Here is a 3,411-nt window from a genome sequence, read left to right on the forward strand (position 1 = left end):
ATATTATACAATGCTAACAATGTGACTCTTGTAGCCCTAGCTAGGCAAGGCATCCATGTGCAAAGCAGTGGTGTTTGTTTGTCCATGAAAAAAACAAGTTTGCCTTACCAGGAAAAGGTGACGTAATCTAGCTTATGACGTATGCACGCTAACTATAGTGAGTGTGACGTCACCAAAAAATAAAAATTTTCTATTATAACCAAAATATTAATAACCACAAGGTTTGTGGGCGTGAATTCCCTTAATACGAATTAAGGGTAGCACCATCTCCTTGCCATACAAATAACAGATCCCGCTGACGTCCCAGTCGAGAAATACGGGTAGCTGAAGTTTTTCTCGCAAATCTGACTACGAAACCATATCGAAATTTCACGTCCCACTTCTGACTATGAGTTTTGCTTCGCACACGCCGCTGAGAGTGGCGTTCTGGGAACCCTGCGTCTAGTAGTACTTGTAGTAGTACTATTATAACCCCAGGGGGCTCACTCTTAAATATTTCACTCACTCTTAAATATTTTCTTATTTATATCTCATTTTAGATTAAATATTTAAGTAATTGGATTGTAATATTTGTTAATTTTGATGACCTTGTATATCTTTATTCAATAATTTATTTTATAGTTTAATTGGATTGTGAATTAAATATTTATATAAGATAAATTTCTTTTTTTGTATTGTTGCAACCTTTGGTGTAATTTTTTCTGATATTTATATGTATATACATATAAATATGTATTTATTTGTAAACCAACGATTTCAGCCTACGGGCTGCCTGTTTTGGTGTTATATTTTTATACTGTGAATAAATAAAAAATAAATAAACAATTTCTATACAGGGAGGTGCCGCATTTACGGAGTATATTTTTGAGGACTTGGTAGAACAAGAATTATGGGGGAAGTTGCAGGGTATACTTGCGAGGATTTTGTAGCACAAATGTGGGAAATAACTGGGGTGAAATTGGTAGTTAAAGTCCCTGGCCTATCCTGTGTCAAAGTGACACAATTTTCCGCACGATGTTAACAGGAATTTCAAGCTAAACTGGGTGCTAATTCAGTAAGCCCCTTGCTAAGCCACCTTTGGTACAGCCACGAGGGATTGCGACCAGACTTTTTTCCATCGGGAACCAGTCAGTATTGCACCCTCTCTGGCACTATTGGGTGGCCTTTTTCCTGTCGTCTTTTAGAGCACAGTGCAATTTTGGTTATAGTTCAAGTCCATAAAAATTTTCAGTAAAATAGGTAGCGCAAGTGTCTCATGTCTTGAAGTGGCTGCGGCACCCCCTGTTTGGTTGGTATGCAAGTGAGCTCCATGGGAATATAACATACCAACACGCTCTTTTGCTCATTAATAGAGGCGGGTATATAAGTATGTCGATTTTTAAACCACATAGCACCAGGGCGGCCTCTACTTCGGCTGGTCTGAGACTGAACGTACCCAGGTACATACTAAAAACTGCAGGATGGTCGACCATGAGCATGTTTGCAAGATTTTACAATAAATCTTTATAATATGGCTCTCAGAAGTTAGTGATTCACACTGTTATTTAGAGTTTATTACTGTGTTGTGAGTGTTAAAGAATTCGATCCAACTCGGCCACAAGTCAACTCGACCACAGTCAACTCGGCCACAAGTTAACTCGGCCACAAGTCAACTCGGCCACAACAAATTTTGCTATAGTCAACTCGGCCACAAGTCAACTCGGCCACAAATCAACTCGGCCACAAGTCAACTCGGCCACAAGTCATTTACTGGTACTGTACATTGTACTAATTGTTATTATTATTGCTGTTATTATTGTTGTCATTGTTGTTATTACTATTGTTGTTTTTATTACCGTTAGTTTTAATATTAATTATTAGTCTTAGCATTAACATTATATATTGTTCAAATTTTTGCTGATATTATTATTATTAAAGTACCATATAAATAATAAATAATTTTCGATTTATTATTATTATTATTCATATAATTATTATTATTTATTAGTCTTAGTATTATAATTTTAATAACAGTATTTAAAAAGTTGTTGTTATTGGAGTTTTATTAGTATTTTTCTCATATTATTATTATTAATATTATTGTTGTTGTTGTCACCTTTATTATAGATATTATTACCCTATTATTACTAAGTAGGCCTAGTATTATAAGTATCATTATTATAATTATTATTACTACTAATTAGTATTACTATTATTATAAAAATAAACATTATCTTTAATTTATTATTGTTGTATTATTGCTATTATCACCTTCAATATCGTTATTATCACTAATTAGTTATTAAAATTGATATTAAATATCGCTATTATTACCATACATTACCATTATCGTCATAATGACTAATTAGTATTATTAACGTAAATATTACTAATTTATCGTCGTTATTGTTGTTTAATATTATTGTTGAAGTAGAATGAAGATGAACACATTAATAAATAACTCTTTTTAATTCATAGGCAATAGCATTCAAATCTCTTTTGGTAGTGTGGTGGTCCTGTTTTACTAAAACATACTGTGTACTTTATTTCAATCATATATTGAAGAAAAAGGATGTAAAAACTTAGATTTACATTAAATAACTTGTGGCCGAGATGACTTGTGGCCGAGTTGATTTGTGGCCGAGTTGACTTGTGGCCGAGTTGACTTGTGGCCGAGTTGGCTGTAGCCGAACTTTTTGTGGTCGAGTTGATTTAAGAGTTAAAAGTTGGATTGTTTTCTGTTTATATCCTTGATTTGGTGTGACTATTCGAAAGAAGGTGGTTTCGGAAACACTCTTTTGAACGTTTCTTCTCTTCGCCCCCTTGACCACACCGTGGCTAAAGCTGGCTACGGGCCTGGCTGGTATGTCTAGTAAGTAGTACTATAATATAGGCCTAGCATACCAACAATACAAGCTGCTTTTTTGCCTTCATCCTTCAGTGGATAGATTATAAGATAACGGCTGCAAAAGTAAATTATTAGTAAAAATGTTATAATGTACATTACCTTGGTGTCGCAACTTGAAACTAGTACTGATACACTGATAGCCACGCCAGAGGCGTTTTGTACAGAGACAGACAAAAAAAACAAGACAAGAAAGCACTTGGTCCTGCTACCTACTAAGTACTGTACTACACTTGTTGACTTGAAAATAACCAATCTTGGGAATTCCCATACAGTATTATCATATCTAAAAATAGATTTCCTATTTAAAACACTTCACAGCTGCAAATACCTGTCAACCTTACGAAATTTCAAAGAGTAAGGAGCAGCGTGACCACTGCTTGGGTATTTACCCAAGATCTTGGGTATTTTGACTTGGTCTTGGGTTCTTGGGTATTCCGTTCAAATCCTTGGGTATTTTATTTTTATTAAGAAAATTTAATATTTTTGTCATAGAGGAAGAATTAAGAAGTAACAAAGTATATTTC

General features: G+C 34.3%; 1 protein-coding gene across 1 annotated transcript in view; it reads right to left on the reverse strand.

Annotated features, from left to right (window-relative positions):
- Nucleotides 1-3,229, reverse strand: part of LOC117120096 (polyadenylate-binding protein 4-like) — an 18,313-nt gene extending 15,084 nt beyond the window's left edge. The window contains exon 1 of the mRNA XM_033265104.1: nucleotides 2,987-3,229. The gene's annotated coding sequence lies outside the window, so the exon portion shown is untranslated. The remainder of the gene's footprint in view (nucleotides 1-2,986) is intronic.
- Nucleotides 3,230-3,411: the final 182 nt, after the last annotated feature.

Source organism: Anneissia japonica, unplaced genomic scaffold, assembly GCF_011630105.1.
Source record: "Anneissia japonica isolate Jap-2015-1 unplaced genomic scaffold, ASM1163010v1 scaffold287752_len1182401_cov188, whole genome shotgun sequence".
Taxonomy (NCBI): domain Eukaryota; kingdom Metazoa; phylum Echinodermata; class Crinoidea; order Comatulida; family Comatulidae; genus Anneissia; species Anneissia japonica.